The sequence below is a fragment of the Macrosteles quadrilineatus genome, unplaced genomic scaffold (assembly GCF_028750875.1).
Source record: "Macrosteles quadrilineatus isolate MER2022 unplaced genomic scaffold, UCM_ALF_1.0 Scaffold_1__1_contigs__length_201487025, whole genome shotgun sequence".
In the NCBI taxonomy this organism is placed as follows: domain Eukaryota; kingdom Metazoa; phylum Arthropoda; class Insecta; order Hemiptera; family Cicadellidae; genus Macrosteles; species Macrosteles quadrilineatus.
In genome coordinates, this window is record NW_026542594.1 from 72,624,828 (window position 1) to 72,643,564 (window position 18,737).

The following is an 18,737-nucleotide window of genomic DNA, read 5'->3' on the forward strand; positions in this document are numbered from 1 at the left end:
TCATAAATAGTTCCCACACTCTGGACTGCTCGCCTTTTCTACTTCCTTCATCACTTCCTACGTCACGGACCTGTTCCCCTCCCTTCCCTTAGCATTTTATGATTGCAAATACCTTAATATAATTGTCATAAACAGATCCAACACTCCGGACAACTTTCCTTTACTACTTCCTTCACCACTTCCTACGTCGCAAACCTATTTCCTTCCCTTCCTATAGCATTTTAGGATTGCAGATAACCTTAATCTAATTGTCATAAACAGATCCCGCACTTCGTACTGCTTGCCTTTTCTAGGCCTTCAATGTATTGAGCAATCTTCAGTATAATCTTTGCTCAATAGTAACAAGTGATGCTTTCCCTTTTGTACTGTATTTGTAATTTGCTAGTATACTGTGGGTAGTTGGCTTATTATGAACACATGCTACAACTTCAAGTCTTTTGTTTACTTTTTCCTTGTTATTTAATTCTTCCAACATGGTTACTTAGCAACCCATAAGACTAATGTTAAAAAAATGTGACTTTCAGTTTCATTTTTCTACGTAATTAGATTTTTGTTGGCAGTTGTAACTGTAGTAAACTCGTTTTTAGGTCAAAAATAATCTATTTACAACATTTGAAGAAAATCGTCGGAGCCGTTTTCGAGATCTTGGTGCAAGCAAGCAAGCATACATACATACAAGCAAACATTGCTCGTATTAGAGTATAGGATATGTTTATTTGTTATTCTATGTTTGAAAAAAAGGTAAATAAAGAGTTGAGTTTGAGCTATGACATAAAACAAAGGCATTTGATGAAATAAAACTCATTTTGACTAACTCTCCTTGCCTAGCCATTTACGATGTAAATCGGGAAATAATTATCTCTTGTGATGCCTCGCTTCAAGGGCTAGGATCAACTCTTTCCCAAGATCATGATGATGGTTCTATACGACCAGTATCATTTGCATCCTGAAGCCTTCTTCCTTCTGAAAAAACTATGCAAACATCGAGAGGGAGGCTACAGCTGTTGCTTGGGTATGTGAAAAGTTTCAAGAACTTATTATTGGCAAGAGAATAACAATACAAACAGATCACGAACCACTACTTCAAATTTTGAAATCCAAACATCTTGATGAATTGTCTCCAAGAATTCAAAGAATTCGGTCGCGTCTCATGAGATATAATTTTTCAATGACTTATATTCCTGGAAAGCAGCTTCTAGTTCCTGATGCTCTTTCAAGAGCACCTCTCCCATTTTCAGGCACTGATGACCGTGAGTTAGAAGAAGAAACCCAAGCGTTTGTTCAAATGGTTTTGTCGTCCATCGATATAAACGACTGCATAGTTGCTAAGGTATTGGAGGAACAAAATAAAGATCCAACTTTATGTGAAGTGAAAAAAAAAAATCATCCAAGGTTGGCCTTCTAAGGCATCATTACGAGATGACCTAAAACCATATAATTCAGTTAAGGATGAGCTAAGTCTTGATAATGAGATGATACTACGAGGTTCAAGACTTGTAATTCCACCAGCTCTTCAGTCTTGGGCACTTCAAAGAGTACATGAAGATCATTTTGGAATTGCCAAGGGCCGTTTACGTGCAAAAGAGTCAGTCTTGTGGCCAGGAATCTCTTCAGCCATTGAAAGTATGGTGAAATCATGCCCTACTTGTATTAAACATTCTAGAAACAGCCATGAACCATTGCTTCCCACACCATTCCCTGACAGACCATGGAAAACACTTGCAATGGATTTGTTCAAACTTTAAGAGGTTTGGTTTTTGACTGTGACAAATTATTACTCCAGATATTTTGAGATAGCAGAATTACAGTCATTAACATCACAAGAAGTGATAATGAGATGCATAGCCTTTTTCTGTCAACACGGCATTCCAGAAGAAGTTAGGTCTAAATGTGGGTCTCAATTTCAAGTCCTTGAAAATTCAGATTTCAAGACGCAATTTCCAAATTGTATGGCTTTAAGCATATAACAAGTAGCCCAAAATTTTCCCAAAGCAATGGTGAGGCTGAAGCAGCTGTGAAAATCGCCAAAATGATTCTAAAGAAAAATTTGGAAGACCCTTATTTAGTGCTTCTAGCCTATCTAACGACACCCCTCTGGAATGGGTGCAGTCCCTCTCAGCTTCTCATGAACAGGCGATTACGGAGCACATTGCCTTAGACAGGACATTTTCTTTGTGGAAAACCAGATCTAAAGGATCTTAAAGAGGGAGAAGAAAAATATCGTGAGAAGTATAAATACAACTATGATAGAAGACACAAAGTGCAAACTCTCAATCCTCTTCATATAGGAGACCCAGTTTGGATTGTGGACCTTAGAAGACATGGCAAAATTGTGAAAATCCTGGACAGCCCTCGTTCATATATTGTTGAAACCAATAAGAGGACTGTGAGAAGAAATCGATTCCATCTCAAACTTGCCCCTTATTTAAGGGAGGAAAATGGTGTCTCATATCAAACAGAACCATACAACCGTCCAAAAAGAAATATACACAAACCAAGCTGGTTGAAGAACTTTCAAACTTAAAAGGGAGGATGTTGTGAGAACAGTTTATTTCATGACACCTGTTATTTTCTATTAATTATAATTATATGTTTATTTGTTATTCTATGTTTGAAAAAGGTAAATAAAGAGTTGAGTTTGAGATATGACATAAAACAGTGCATCCACTTAATTCTTAGTAAAATAGTACAGAAACATAATTAACAAAACCAGATTTATTGAACTCACAAATCAGACTAAACTAAAAAGTAAACAAAACATAATAATATAAACAGTCATCCAACAGATGATATAAATAAAAGATATGGACTTATTTCTTGATACATAACAGTCCTTCCCCCGTCAGGTAGTCCTTGAGATATGCCGGTGGTCAACGGATCCGAACAGGTCGAGGACTCATGCTCATTGAAGTGTTTTGGGAGGGATCTAAAAGACACATGTCCGTACAGGTTGTGGACTCGTGCTCATGCTAGTGGAGTCTTGAATCAAACCAGAATTGTTGGGACCAGCTAAACCAGAAACGTTGAAACCAGCATCTTCTTGATGAGGGTTAACTGATCCTTCTAAAGGAATTGCGAGATTGTGGCATTGCTGAATGTCGCACTGGTTGTACGTCTGGTGTTCTAATCATAATAGGATTGCGGATCATTGATGGTGGTTGTACTGGAGTGATATGATGTGCTTTCGGTGTTCTCATCTGAATATGATTCTGATATTTCTGGGCTTTTGATATTTCTGAGCCAGGTCTCAATTGGTCAATATGACGTCGTATTTCAATGCCTTCTTTTGTTCTCAAATGGTAATTCTAGTGACTTTAGCCGGAATCCACTTTGGTCCTCGCTGATTATAGTTTCTTGCAAATACACGGAATTATTTTCTTTAAATTTCCTCTGAGGTGACAGTTGGTAATCGTGAAGCGCTTTATGCAAGATTTTGTCTTCTTTGTCATTTGAAGAATAATGAGGGTGAACTCTGTCTAAGATGGTTCTAATACGTCTTCCGAAAAGCAGTTCACTCGGTGACATATTAGTTGAACAATTTGGCGTTACATGAGATGATATTAGGAACTGAGCCAATCTCTTTTGCCAATCTCCTTGAAGTATTCGTTTCAGAGAATTGAGAATTTTTTGTCATTTGGACCACCCTTTCTGCCTGACCATTCGATAATGGATGGTATGGTGCAACCACGACGTGGCGGATGCCATTGCTTTCATTAAACGATCGAAATTCTTGGGAAGTGAAAGCCAACCCGTATCAGATACTATTGTGTCTGGAACACCATGTGTTGCAAAAAGGCTTCTGAGAACCTTTATAGTCGATCTTGAATCTGTAGAAGGCACCAAAACTACTTCTAACCATTTACTGAAAGAGTCAACAACAATCAAAAACAACTTGTTTTGGAAAGGCCCAGCGAAATTTATGTGGAGACGAGACCAGGGTTGTTTCGCTTTCTCCCAGGGAAGAATTGTTGCTCTTGGAGGGTTGTGACGACTTTGTTGTCATTCTTGACAAGAATTCACCATGTTTTCTATGTCTTGATCAAGTTTTGGCCACCAGAAATAGCTTCGGGTCAAAGCCTTTGTTCGAACATTGCCCTCGTGTCCCATGTGTAGAAGCTTCGTAGCTTGTTGCCTAAAAGTGGATGGAATGATCACACTAGTTCCCCAAAATAAACATTGTATTGAGAAATTGAGTTTTGACGAGAAATGAAAGGCGTAAGGTTAAGATCTGAGTTATGAGTTGGCCAACCACGTTGAGTCCATGAGATTACTTTTGATAGAAGTGAATCCTTTTCTGTTTCTTTTGCTATTATATTAGGTAGTGGTAATTGCGGTTTAACCTCATCGGATTCAATGTATAACACATAATTTAAGACTTCATTTATCTCTTGATCAACAGCATTGGAAGAACATGGAAGAGGACTCAAACCATCAGCATTCGGAATAGAAATCCCCGGTTTGTATACAAGATCAAAGTCATATCCATAAAGGATACTCCAGCGAATCATTCGAGGTGACAGTGTGTTTGGTGTTTGTTTATCCACAGTGAAAAGACCCAGAAGTGGCTTATGATCTGTTCTAATTTTTAAAATGCCCCCCATATAAGTAATTGTGAAATTTTTTAACCCCTCCAATGATGGAAAGTGCTTCCCTATCTACTTGAGCATATCTTCGTTCTGACTGACTCATTGTCCTCCCAGACAGCACAAGGATATTTTATAAATATTTTTAAGATATATATCCATCCTTAAAATATTTGATATATTTTAATATTATTTTTCAAATATATTTTTTTAATTTTTGAATAATATGTTAACATAATAGTTTTAAAATATTTTAAAATGATTTGTTTAATGGTCTTAAAAATATACTTTGTAAATGTTTTTATTTTTTGGTTGAATATATTTACAAAATATTTGTAATATATTAAGACAAAATAATTTAGTAAAAGATATTTTTTAAATATTTTATTTACCTAAAAAATAAAAATTTTTAGAATATTTTTGAAGAATATTATAGAAATATTTTATAAATAGCCTGTTTAAAGTTTTAAAAATATATTTTGGTAATTTGTTTCAACCAAGCTGGGTAAAATATATTTCCCACACATTTAAAAAATATATTTTGACAACAAATCTCTTTTTCCTTAAAGAATTGTTTTAGGGCCATGACAAAAAAACTTTTAAAAATAATTCAAGTAGCCTATACTAAAAATCACATGTACCGTATATTAAAGATATCTTAAAATCACTCCAAAAATAATTCCTTTTTTCCCAAACAGTTAAACAAAATGTTTAGACTATCTCAACTTTTACATACCGAATGTCCACCCTAGTAGCACACATTGTTATTGTTGGCCCAACGTTGGGAAATGGTCGGGACGGTTGGGATCTATAGTAAATTGCATCTATAATAAATTGGATCTATAATAAATGTAGTCAGATGATGTTGTGATAGTTGTGATACTAGATACAGTGAGGAACACCTGCTTAAAATAAAATATTACAATTATAATAATGCAACTTTTTTTAATTGAGCTAATTTTTAATAGTTGAACAATTTAAGGGGAAAGATTAATTAATCTTATAAGAATCAATTATAATAACAATACTATTCTAATGGTACCGGTAATTAAATAATCTATATTCAAATAACAGAATCCTATCCAACTCCCAGAAAAACAATTCAACTACTTGATGCCTAAACAGATTAACAGATTAACTGTAGTATCAAAAATATTTTAAGTATTGCGTCTATTGCAACCCATGTAGCAAGCAATGTATATAATACGTAAATATTCGGGATTAAGGTATAACCAACGTATATGTATTAATGATACAGATAATATACATATTATATACCAATATGAAAATACGGTTTCATCCAAAATAAATTTAGCATAAAATACTGTAAAATGAAGAAACAAAGTGTAAATTTTCACCTAAATGTTGTTTTGAGGGCATAAATTAACTTTCGAGAATGCAGTAAAATAAGTAAAGGTATTGATGATACAGATAATATATGTATTTTATATCAATAGAAAAATACGAAAAAAATTGTAGTGTTGTATTTATTTCCCTGCATTTTTTCAACATCCTGTGTAAAATGTATTTGTAACACATACTATACTATAATATTCATAGATGATGAACAAAATATTCTGCCGCGCGAGATACCCGAGTCTCTGCGTTTTCTTAGGTTCGACGATGTTCGCTGATGCATTATGGGAGCAAAACAGCGGGGGTCAGCATCCGATCCGATCCGCCACCGCCATATTGTTTGTCTAATGTCTTTGTCTCACAACTCACAACAAACGTTGTCCTTGTGGCTGTGTTTAGACTAGAGTAGAGCATCTACTTCTGATTTTCAGTGTTACACGTGAAGAATTCGTTGTTTTGTTATTATTTACTTATTAAATAGGTCTATTAGTTACTTTTTACTTTATATTCTTTAAGATTTGCGTTACATCTTCGACTTTTTAACTTCAGTGGCGATTCGACCAACTTGAGTTAAGGTAAGTTACACAAATTATTATCGTTATTGTAAGTTATTAAGAGATTTAGCATATGTTTTGTTAATAACTCGAATGGTGGTAATCTAATTTAAATACTTTATAAGTGGAAATAGGTTACAATAGCCTTCCTAACCCCTTAAAAACTCTACGGATGGAGGCTCTTTAGGGAAAAATTAGGCTGTAGTTTACAAAACTAAGGAAGCCAACTTCAGGAGATAACCTAGACCTAATTCATTGCAATATGTCCTTGGTCTGAACTAATTTAGCTTGGAGACAAGCTAGGCCTAGGTCTACTTAACAAATACCGTAGCTAAACTTATGCCTAAGTTACTTAGAACCTGTCATAAGTTAGCCTAGGCCTAACTTACAGTTAAGACTAAAAATGATGTTAATTGGTAAGGTTATGTTAAAATTCAGGCCTAGTCTTGTAGGCAGATGAATATTTTAAGACCAGAAGGGGGTAACTTAACTTACAGTTCCGAAGAGAACCTGTGATCTGTGAACAGATGTATGACTTAATGATAAATATCTTTGGTAAGTTAAATTAAATGTTTATTCTTCTTCCCAATGTAAATATCAAATTGACCTATGATTTGTTTTGCCTACGTTTCTATCGATATTAACTAGCCTATAAGCATATTTAACCACAAACAAAATATAGCCTGAGACGGTAACTTACTAGCCAAATATAGCCTAACCTATTTAATGAAAAAGCAACAAAAGAAAACATAAAGTTAGCCTCTTAGGCCTATAACTTAATGTATAAGCTAACTGGGAAAATTAAAGTCAATGCAATATTAAAGTTAACTAGGCCTAAACTTAGGCCTAGGCCTATGTTAATATTTATAAAAATATTGATAAATTGTTATTGATCTGATAACTTAATAAGATCGCAGGTTCTCTGCGGACAGGCCCGCAGAGAGAAATCTCGGGCCCCTGGGCAATCGTTGCCGCGGGCCCACTCCACTCCCCCATCCTACATCCCAACTACATTTTAGACCAGGCCCGGCCCGGGCCCGGGCCCCTTGTAGGCCCGGGCCCCTGGGCAATGCCCCCGCTGGCCCCCCCCTCTCGGCGGGCCTGTCTGCGGAACTGTAACCCCAGAAGGCTGCAGCTTTATAATTAGGCCTACGTCCTTCCAAACTATCGAAAGGAAATGTCAAACAAATAACTTAAGGTGCCGCGTTTGCGATCAGTAGGTTATGGCTAGGTTAGGTTTAGCTACCGGTATGTTTTTTTTTTTGTTTACGATTAACTTAGGTCTAACTTATGAAACAACATCGCAGCTACCTACGTTTAGTAATTTTTATCAAGGCTTGGCACATAATAGCCTAGGGTACGATTTATTTATAGATGGCACATTGAAGGGTAACAACGCTATCAAAATGTATATCAAATATGCCTATGACATCACAGCTGTCTTTCTAAGATCTAGGGATGAAAGTTTTAACTTACCCAGTACCGCGGTTAAAAATGGGCCCTGGTCCAGGGGCGCAAGAGTTTTTTTTGTTTTGTTGGGTGCGCTAGTAACAGACACTAATTGGAAAATATCTGAAACCTCCTCACTTCGTCTTCCACTCATGACTCATCACTGCCACTGTTTGTATATTAGGCCTATCATTAACTATACTTAATCGTCTGTCTTTATTTGTAGGCTATTAATTTGTTATGTCCTTTTTTCATTATACTCAATCTCAGTTGCTTTTTTCAAATGGCGAGAAACTTATTACAGTATCAATTTGTTAGCAAGTAAAGATACTGGCCGTGTTTTTGCTTATGATTTTATTTAAGTTTGAAGGATGTTATTTTACGTTGTAATATCACACCCTTTTTCTGTGAAATGAGCAAAAAACCAAGTGGCAGTGATTTTAGAAAGAGGGCGACATAAAAGATTCGTAAGGTAAAAGTGTTACAAAAAGTTCCTAAAATAAGTAGCCTAGTTTTTACGGTCATTAAAATCATTTAGGCCTAAATGATGATGTGTACAGAAAGTGATGTAAGTAAATCTGAAAATGAACTTTGATGATGTTAAGTTATTGACGAGTTGGCCAAAAAAAAAATGTAGAAAAAACCAGCCATTTTACGGTATTGACTTTTTGGAGTTTTAAATGTTTGCAATTATAACTTATATAAATTAAAACTATGTTTTAATTCACACTTTTTTACAACTAAACCAATTTTACTTTTAAGAACGCACCATTGGAAATATAAGTGTGTACGGTATGTAAGTAACAGTTAAACTTTAATTGATGGTTTACGTTTTTAGTTACTAAGCGGGTAATTCAATTAACAATCAAAAGTAAACACAATGAGTCTTCTTATATTTGTTAGGCCTATATTGCAGATGCGCAAGCAACTCATAAAATGTCTATATTCATTTTATAATTCAAATCAATGTCGGCAGGGTGGGGGGGGGCGCAACTATGACTTGGGCCCATAGCGTATCACATAACTGACCGCGGGCCTGAACTTACCCCCGAGTGTAGATATAACTGAACCTAAAAATACAGAGGAGTGTGACGGCTGGGACTGAACCTGCTAAGGGAAAAACTTAAGAATTGAACTCACAGTCAACTTTGTATAAAATATAATTTGCCCGTTGATTTTCAGTGGCGTAACAGAAGGGCCCGCAATGCGGGGTGCCCGGGAGCTGGGGGGGGGGGGGGGCGGTGGGCAGAGAGACCCACTAATTTGTTTAGGGTACCACTCTTTTTATGATTAATCTGTTTGATCATTGTATCGGTGGTCTTAAAATAGCTCTGGGGGGAGGGGGAGGGCGATTCACTATGTTGAATCGGTGGTCTTAAATTAACTCATAAGAGGGGGGCCCAAAAAATAAGTTTACAGGGGGGCCCGTAAAGATTTGTTACGCCACTGTTGATTTTGTTGTGCTAAATAATGTATGGAATCTCGAACGTTTCTTTTTCTAAATGCTGGGCCCAAATACACTACTTTACTTCTTTGCATTTGCCCGATTATGAGCAACATGTAGGCTAGGCCTACACTAGTTTATTATAAATGAAGGTCCTATAATCAAAGCTTCTTACAAACAGATTTGTAAACTTAAACTTTTCTGCCATCCTTGTTGAAAATAATAACATACCGTACTTTTAAACAAAAAAGCTTTTTATAAGACACCAGACTTGTTAAACTAATATAATAGTAATAGAGGTTGAAGAGTTAAGCATTTTTATAATGTGTTTCAGGTCAGTTATCTTCGCACGGTTGGCGGGGCCAGTGTTGAGGACTCAACAAGACGGATCCTTGTAAGACTATTCAAAAATGAGCTTGCGAGAGAATTTAGTTGGGAAGGAAGAGGAGGAAAGAAGTGGAGTCTGCAGAACTCTGCATTGGTGCAGTTGATTTGCCGTAAGTTTTTAACATTTGGTTTATAATGTTACTTTTATTTATTCTTTCAATGATAGGCCTATATTTGACATTTATTTATTTTTCTATAAAGTCAACTCAACCAAAGTAAGTAATTTATTTTTTAACCCTGTTTTTACCATCATAGGTTTTATGATTTAACTATTGGTATGTACATATACGTCATACAGTAGCCTACATTTACTTCATACCCCCACGCTTGAAAATGTCATTCTGGCGAAACATCTTGTTATTCTTTACATACATTTTTAGCAGTATGGCGTAAAGTTACGTAACAATTATTAGTCAATAAAAAGGTTCAGGGGCTAGATCAATGGATTTTAATTATATTAATTTATCATCTTATAATTAATTATCATAGGCTATATGATATTAATTTATGATGTTACACACATTTTTTGTCTGTAGAATGTACCGTACCTATCCTTTTTTTCTGCACTGTACTCTTTAAACCTCTTCAATACTTTGATTTCTTGATTGCAACTTGTTAGTTTAGCTAAAAAAAAAAAAACGATTTTGCTTAACACGTTCAGTGCGGCAGGCATTCCAACAGGCGCTCGCCAATGGCGGCAATGCCCTGGCGCGGTGCCGTACCAACAGCAAACGCAATTGGCATTCAAATATTTCAATCTGACGAAAAACAAAAGAGCATGGGCGATTGTACTACGTTACCCCGAGATTGAACGTAGTTCCCTAAAACACCCAAAGGTAGCAGCACTGCCTGGATCAGTAGTCAGTGGCTTTGTAATATGGCTTGAAGAGAGAAAATCCCCAAAACCGGTACAAAAGCATTGTCAGACGGGATTTTACGGGAAATTTTAGTACCAACCTACACCAAAATGAAGCTTACATTCTAAGCTACGGGCTAGCAACGATTTTAACGTTCCCCGGCAATGGCTGAGCGCATACTGAACTAATGTAGAGGGGGTTGCGCAACTACATCAATTGATGTAGGCCGCTCATGTCGCGACTACATCAATTGATGTAGTCAGCACTAAACGTGTTAAAAAAATGTTAAAAATGAAAACATTAAAAATGAATTAATCTAAGTTTTGCCATCAAGAAAACAAAGGATTGATTACCAAAAGATATGTTGCTCTAAGCGTGAATCTTGTGCGTACCCTAATATTACCTTATACACAGGAATACAGACATTGACACAAGTGTGAATTTTGTTTCAGGTGTAGTTCGTCAACAACACCCGTCCTCATTCGATCTCACAACATTTGAGAAAAAACCAGCGAATGGTTACGCCAAGCAGGAACAAGGATTTAGCCTATGTCAAAAATAAAAATTTAGGCCTACCGCAGATGATTAATTAAATAGTTTTTTCTTGACATTTCTTCATTGTTTCATTTATATGTTCCTTTAAAAAGTGTGTTAATAAACAATAGAAACAATTTTATAAAAACAACTTTTATACTTGAATGTATTAGGGTACTTGTGATTACATCTGAACAAATATTTTTACTAATTTTTTTATTTTTGTGCATTTATTTTTTGTTTTTTTTTACTGTGCAAGTATTTTTTGTGCACAATTTAGAATAGGTCTAAAAAGTTACTACAAAATCTATTATTATTTGTTGAGCCTAGCCTTCTTGTTTTCTCACATTAAATAAACAACAGGGAAAATGGAAAACTAAAAAAACAACATTTTCATGTAAGAATAAGATTCAGTTAAAAAAACTAGAAATTATTCATCAGTTGTGAGAAGTGAGTTAGTATTTTTTTTTACACTTTCAGTTGTTATAATCATACTGTATTATTATTAATAATAGGTTATTTTTCTAAACTATTTCAACTTAATCTTCTTAACATTCAAGCTAGTTATTACTATTAATTATTATCAGCTGAATAATGCTTGGTAATATAAACACTAATATAATAATTAACATATTATTTACTTTTTTATGCAAATAAATGCACTATCCAAAATGCTTGTTAAGTGGTACCTATTCTCATCAAGGTAATTTAATAAGTTTTTCTCAAATAATCTTCAATGTACGATAATTAAAAAAAAATTGAAGCTGTCTTGGTCTAATATTTGTTAAGGTAGTTGCCATATTCTTTATCTTCCCTACTTCATTAAAACACATATTCTTTAAAGGTAAAATCATTTGTTTTTTTGTGGCTGCTACCATTTTTAAGGAAGTCTACAAAAATTGCATAATTCTCTCATTCTTTGGTTTGATTATGATATGAAAATAAATGCTGATAGCTAGCCTACACCAACAATATAACATTACATTTTTTGCATACTGTATTGTAATGATGTAGTAACTGTAATAGGTGCTCTTTCCCCTTCTAGACTTTCACTAGGGCCCCTCTGGTTCACCTTAGGAGCTTGATGTGATCTGTACCCGAGGTCCTACGGGCCTGCTTCAGATGAAACTACTGAACAGCAGTAGGTTGTCCCTAAACTAGATCAATTAGGTATTTAGGCTACCTGACAAATCACAAAACACATATTCCTAATGAAGACTTAAAATATTGTTTTACTATCATACAACACACCAACCCTCATGACACATAGTTCACCTCCCATAACATTAAACCTTCAAAGAAAACTGTTAGTAAAAATCAATGTATATAATTTTATATATTGATTTTTATGACAATTGTATTTTGAGCCACTTTTTATTAATATGGCATCAAATATGTATCATCTATGTATAAAATATGTATTTTATACATTTAAGGTATGCATCAATTTCTATCAAAATTTACAGATTATATACAGATGTATAATATGTATCATATCTGTAGTTGGATCCTTATACAATATGCATATAATACATATTTAGGTGGGACATATTTACAGATACAATCTGTATTGTATACATTTCTATACAGATTGTATACAAAAGCTATACCATGCCGGTAGGTAAATTATACGTATTATATACATATTTGTGCTACTTGGGAACTGTCAGCTACTCTTTGGCCCCTTGAAAACTCTCAATATCAACAAGCGCAGATAGCTCAGAGGTAAGGTAAGAGGCTCATAACACAAAGATATCAGGTTCAAGACCTGTCTGGGCAGAAACAATTTTGTTCTAGTGTTTTTATCAAAATTTGTTTTTATGAACTATTTAATCAATTTACTCAACTAATAATTATGCTTTTCATACTAAATCTATATTATTTAAAATATTTAAATCCTTTTTTTAAATAATATTTTGTAATAACATTTATAAAATATTAATACAAAATATTTTTAGGATACATTGGGAGTAGAATAGGATGCATTTTAAAAATATACTTTAAAGATTAAAAAAAATATTTTTAAAACATCCTGTGCTTGGAATAGAACAAAATTGGAACTTCCTTTTCCCCTCGAACCTGACTTAGCACACAACCAATACCATAAGGAGATGCATCACAAGTTAGTATAAGATGGCTGGAGGGATTGTAATGAACCAGTATACTATCGGAAGAAAGGAGCTTCTTTGAAGCATTGAAAGCAAGTTTATGTTTTTCCTCCCACCGCCATTTAACATTTTTGTCCAATTGCGATGTAAAGGTTCTGTAACATTGGCTTTGTTGGGTAAGAAACAGTGATAGAAATTGAGTAACACAAAAAATGCCTGCAGTTGTTCCTTGTTAGATGAGGAGCATCTTGGATGGAATTGCCTTTGTCCGGGTGAGGACGAATTCAGTCAGAGCTCAAAACAAATCCCAAGAAGTCAACTGATGTAGATAACCAAGAAAACTTTCACTTAACGCTTTGGAGTGTAATTCCTGCATCACTAACACGAGTGAATACTTGCCTTAATGTGGTAATCAATTCATGTATCATCGTTCCTGCTTTAACCAAAATATCATCAAAGTAAGGGATTAGGTACATTGTTCAAGCCCGAAAGCAAACTCTCAATAAAATGTTGAAATATAGATGGAGCTGAGCTAATACCGAATTGTAGTCTTTTTGGTTTAAAGGCACCCTTGTGCGTAATTAGTGACTGAGCTAGCGCCGACTTCTCATCAACAACCAGCTGTTGATAAGCTTGGGCTAAATATAACTTAGCAAAATATTTCCCTTGGTTTAATTTGTCCAAAAGCTAGTAAGGTGGAATAGAATAGGGTACAGATGATCTTAGATAGCTTTGTTTAACGTTGCCTTATAATCACCGCAAATTGGTATTTTACCATTGCTTTTTACAGAAACAACAATTATTGGTGTGGCCCAATTGGATACCTGAACAGGTTCTAACCCATGTAGCACAGATGGTTGGGCCAACGTTGGCCAACTGTGGGACAGTTGGTCGATGGTTGGTTGGAGCTTCCACAACCAACCAACCGTTGTCCAACTGTATATCTCGTAGTTGGGCCAACCAATATTTACAACTGTGGACCAACATTGGTTCATTGTTAATGAAATACATTAATATGCATTGCTGGGTATCATACATCAAGCCAACCGTTGTCCAACCGTTTTTCACTCCGTTGGACCAACAAAAGATACTTTTGTTGGACCAACGATGGTCCATAGTTGAGTTTACACGACTTTCATTCTCTGGGTCTAGCTTTCACAACATAATTATAATAAAATATCTGGTTTTACAATACCTTTATCAGTTCCAAAAGTTTCCAAAAGTTTTTGGAACTGATAAAGGTATTGTAAAACCAGATATTTTATATATTACAGTTCCGGGGCTACAACAATGAATTTTAATAATTATAATAATGCAAATATTTTTTAAATTAATATTCTTTAACTTATTTGCAACAATTTAAGGGGAAAGAGTAATTAATCATATAACAGGCAATTATAATAGCATTAATAATCTAACGGTAATTAATTAATCTATATTCAAATACCAGTATCCTCTCTAACTAAAAAAAAAAATAATTACTTATGATGCCTTAACAGATTAACAGAATCATATTATACTGTGTAGTATCAAAAATGTTTGAAGTATTGCGACCATTGCAACTGTCGGCTACTCTTTCACCACTTGAAAACTCTCTATATCAACAATCACAGATAGCTCAGTGGTAAAGTAAGAGTCTCATAAGTCGAAGGACCCGGGTTCGAGACCCGTCTGGGCCAAAAAATTTTGTTCTGGCTTTTTTTCAAAAGTTGTTTTTATGAACTATTTAATCAATTTACTCAACTAATAATTATGCTTTTCGTACTAAAACTTTATTATTTTGTGTGAAATAAAACGGTTGGACAATGGTTGGCTGGAAAACAGTTTAAAGAGGTGACATTTCTACCGTTGGCCAACTGTGTGGCTCCACAATTTACCAACGTTGGCCCAACCATCTGTGCTACATGGGAACACTCCCTGATTAACTTACTTATTTAGCTCTTCTTCTACTAGGGCCTGCAATGTATAAGGTAAAGGGAACACTCTTAAGTGAATTAAGTTATAATTCTGGTCAATTTTCAGTTCGATTGGAGGTCCTTTATAACACCCTAAAGAATTTGAAAATACATCGAGAAAATTCACTTTTCAGATGTTGAACTTCCAGCTGGGCTTTACTAAGAACTTCAGATTCGTGACAGTTGATTGAAAGTACTCCGTTTACTTCAATGTTAAGACTTTTTAGCCAATTACGCCCCAATAAACTATTTCTATTACCGGTACCTTCAGTTATGACTAACGAAAGAAATCCTTTTGAACTTACCGTATTTCACATAAACATTAGTCTGACACTTACAGGTTTACCACTGTAATCCTTGAGTTTCCAGGGAGAAGGTTGCAGTTGACAGTTTTTATGAGAAATTTTATTCCATAGTTCTCCTCCTATGATAGAAACACCTGCACCAGTATCAACTTCCATTTGGACTTTGTGATTACTGTATTAATGTTGACAGTTGTACACAGTTCCGGTACTTTAGTGCAGTTAACTTCCTGGACGTACTGAGTTGTTTCGTTATTTGAGGGGGAAACGTTTCTTCTTGTTCACAATTGGTTTCCTCTGACGAAACTTCATGAGCCCGCTGTCCCTTTGATCCGTGTTTTTAGTTAAAATATTCTTTTTGGCATGGTTTCCCTCCATTACAAACTCGTGCTAGAGATGTCCAATTTTCTTACAAATATTGCAAGTAGTCTGAAGATGGGGACAATCCCTTCTAAAATGTCTTAGTCCACAACCATGACAAACATTAGGCATATCAGAGTGAGCTGGATTGTTGTTAAGTCTTTGAATTCACAGTTCACAGCTAGTTCTTAGTCGAGAATAGAAAGAGTTAAACGACTCTGTTTCTGCTTGATGACACTTCCTAAAATTAAATATTTCAAAAAGGACATTTTTGGTAGGAGCGAAATAGTCTGGGACGGTGGCGTCGTCCTGTAATCCAGCTACTCGGAGGTCATGAATTGTGGATATTTATAGGCATCCACTGTGGATGCAATACTTCCTGGTGTGGATTAACGTCAGCACTAGTGAGTACTACGACTATTCGCAGTACTATCCCGATAATTAGACCAATTCGTTAAAACCAAGGCAAAAATGTGGTTCGGATTCCACTATAAACTGTAGGTCTCTTAGTTGCCGTTAGCTGTATGGGCTATTACAGGTAAAATACTGTAAGTTGGCACTTGGCTCCTAGGTACAAAATGTGTATTCGTCGTCTAGAAAACATCAGACCCTATCGCCATCCCTCGTTGGGATCATAAATCGCAGCTTGCCCACCCCGACCCTTAAGACAATCCTATTAGCACGCTTCTGTGCACGCCCTAGTTAAAAACACAATAATATCAAGGGTGCTAAAATTTAGATTTTAAAATCGCTCTTATGTTATAAAATTATTTAAGAAAAATTTCTGTTTTTGTCCCATTAAAATCGGATTATTTTAACGGGATTTATAATGTTTGAATTGTTAGAAAATACTTATTTCCAATAAAGTTGCATTAAAACTCAGCGTATGCAAATGTTTTCAATATCCAAAATAAATATATGTATCACGAGATAGATAATAATATATAGTAGTTAGTTTTATCCTTAACAATATTTGAGTATTATCACGTTTTACATAATCGTGAAGCGAAAACCAGTTTGATTTACATATATTTCTGCATAATTGAAAAAATCAATCACGCTTATGATCGGATGGAAAATTTGTTTACCAAACAATAAACTTATGAAATATTATTGAAAAAATTATTTACAACTCACCGCCGGCGTTTCACGTGATCCTTCCTGACGGTAAATTCCAATGTTGTGTAAATCTAGTGCAGCTCTTCAATTCCAGACATCTCCGCATCCGAGTCGTCTGGTCCTGCGTCTTCGCTGCTCTCATAGTCGCTTCCGACGTGGATGATAAAGGATTCAGTTATGTCATCTATCGCTGGTTCCCTGGCGGAGTATTCATTTTCTGCATTCTTAATATGGTCGCATTTTCGTTTCCATTGGTCTGGGCCAATCGTGGAAAACTTTTCTTTGCAGAGCTTTTGTATGTCTGGGAGTTTGAATGTTGTGTTGTGTGTAGCAACATAGTTTTTAACGTCTGCCCAAATCATTTCGATAGGATTAAGATCTGGATGATACGGCGGTAGGCGTAAAACGGTGTGTCCTTTTCCCTTTAATAACTCATCCAACTGATATCTTACAAATCTATCCTTGTTTCCGACGATGATTTTGTACAGCTGTGGCTTTAGCATTGACTCTTCAAAAGGTATATTTTTATCTGTTAACCATTTGGTCATCTCATCTTTTCTGCTGTTAGACGTGGGAGCTTTGTCAATTTGCTTATTGTGGTAGTTAGCATTGTCAATTACTAGAACAGTGTTAGGTTGTAAGTTAGGAATTAGCTGGTTGTTCACCCAGTTCATATAATTTATAGTATTCATGTTGTCATGATAATCTCCTGATTTTAAGCCAGCCTTCCACATTGCAAGCGCATTTGGGACGAAACCATTTTCTCCGCCAGCGTGTACAATAATCAGCCGATCGCCTTTTGATATTGGAGTATGCACGCCGTTTGATGTCCCATCAGACCATACTTTATTTGCGAAGTGAGAGGTGCAAACATATGACTCATCCATATACACAATTGGGCGATTCTCAGACCTGTACTTTTTAATTGATTGTAAATAAGATATTCTTTTTTCCCTGATATCGGATTTTTCAACTAGTATTCTCCTGTTATTTTGTGCCCGTTTCCACTTAAAGCCAAGTTTCTTCAATATTTTTATGACGCTTGACACGCAACCGGTAAAATTAATTTTTTCCTTTAAAGCACTTTGCACAAGTTTTGCAGTTGGAAGGCGTTTCTCAGTAATATAAAAATCATAGACGATTTTACGGACTACACATTCGTCAAAATTATCCAAATCTGTAATTGGTTTTTGGCGTTTCCTATTTTTATTTGAGGTCAAAAACGACTTTGGTTCATCTTCACTTACTTGTAATACAGTCAGCTCCTTGTTTATTCGAGTAACAGATCTGATTGATACACCTGTTGCTGCTGCGGTCCTATCACGTGCCCTCTTCAATGGAATGTTCGGAGTCCCACTAACACTTTCTTCTTTCATAAATTTGTAGACGTTACTTACGATTTCCCTACTTTGACTATTTAACACTTTACCACATATCCCTACTTTTGTCTTAATATCTGCCATGTCCGTGTATTACCTAGCTCGTAATCCGTAAAATCAATAACTTATAGAAACGAAAAAAATCTAAACTGACTAAATAAAACTGAACTATGTACTAAGTCCTATCGCTACCACATTCGATACACCACTTCGCACAATCGAGGTAAGTTGACGTGCTCGAAGGTCAGGTACAACTAACTGGCTAATCGGATTTGCAAACAACCATCCCGTTATTTTGCATGCGTTAGTGGGCGTCAACCCATGAGTAAGCGAAAATCCAAGAAGGGCGA

General features: G+C 35.5%; 1 protein-coding gene and 1 long non-coding RNA gene across 2 annotated transcripts in view; both read left to right on the plus strand.

The window, feature by feature from the left end:
• The window catches only part of LOC128983577 (cadherin-86C-like), a 297,541-nt gene that overhangs the window by 134,482 nt on the left and 144,322 nt on the right, over positions 1-18,737 (plus strand). The gene's annotated exons all lie outside the window — the stretch shown is intronic.
• Positions 6,295-11,234, plus strand: LOC128983580 (uncharacterized). Its single transcript, XR_008489869.1, has 3 exons — positions 6,295-6,514; positions 9,721-9,883; positions 11,083-11,234. It is a non-coding gene; the product is annotated as an uncharacterized LOC128983580 (long non-coding RNA).